We start from the raw sequence: 1,015 nt of genomic DNA, 5'->3' as shown, positions 1-1,015 counted from the left end.
GTCAAATCTGCATTTTTTGAGGGAGCTAACTTGAAGATAGAATTTATGTTAAATTTTTTAAACATTTACTTTTTTTTCTTTTTTTTTTAATTTTTTTTTAATGTTTTACTTATTTTTGAGACAGAGAGAGAGACAGAGCATGAGCAGGGGAGGGGCAGAGAGAGAGGGAGTCACAGAATCGGAAGCAGGCTCCAGGCTCTGAGCTGTCAGCACAGAGCCTGATGCGGGGCTCGAACTCACGAACTGTGAGATCATGACCTGAGCCGAAGTCGGATGCTCAACCGACTGAGCCACCCAGGCGCCCCAAACATTTACTTTTAAGAAAGAGACAGAACACGAGCAGAGGAGGGCAGAGAGAAAAGGAGACACAGAATCCAAAGCAGGCTCCGGGCTTTGAGCTGTCAGCACAGAGCCCGATGCAGGGCTCGAACTCACAAACCGTGTGATCATGATCTGAGCCGAAGTTGGATGCTTAGCCGACAGAGCCACCCAGGCGCCCCTGAAGAGAGAATTTACATGCCCAAATTGTACTTTCATAAAATTATGAAGTCATTACTTCTGCTATTTTAGCTATTGAGTTCTGTGTATCAGGTTTTAATTTAATGTTTATTTATTTTTAAGAGAGAAAGAGAGACAGAGTGCGAGTGGGGTAGGGACAGAGAGGCAGACACAGAATTCAAAGCAGGCTCCAGGCTCCGAGCTGTCAGCACAGAGCCCGACATGGGGCTTGAACTCACAAACCGTGAGATCAGGACCTGAGCTGAAGTCAGACTCTTAACCGGCTGAGCCACCCAGGTGCCCCACTTTGTGTATCAGTTTTAAAATAGATTAATCTGGTTAGTTTACCCCAAAGAGAACAACATAAGCACCAAATCTCGTGAGTTGGAAGTGACCTCACACTGAATGGAGGAGCAGAGCAGTTATTCCTGGCAGACAGCAACAGAGAAAGTGTGCTAAGTGGTGGCCTGGATGGGAACTCGTGTCCCAGAGCCGGCTGGGACCGGCACCACGCCCC

The sequence above is a fragment of the Herpailurus yagouaroundi genome, unplaced genomic scaffold, assembly GCF_014898765.1.
Source record: "Herpailurus yagouaroundi ecotype Mexico unplaced genomic scaffold, PumYag 214, whole genome shotgun sequence".
In the NCBI taxonomy this organism is placed as follows: Eukaryota; Metazoa; Chordata; class Mammalia; order Carnivora; family Felidae; genus Herpailurus; species Herpailurus yagouaroundi.
This window is presented reverse-complemented; position numbering follows the sequence as displayed.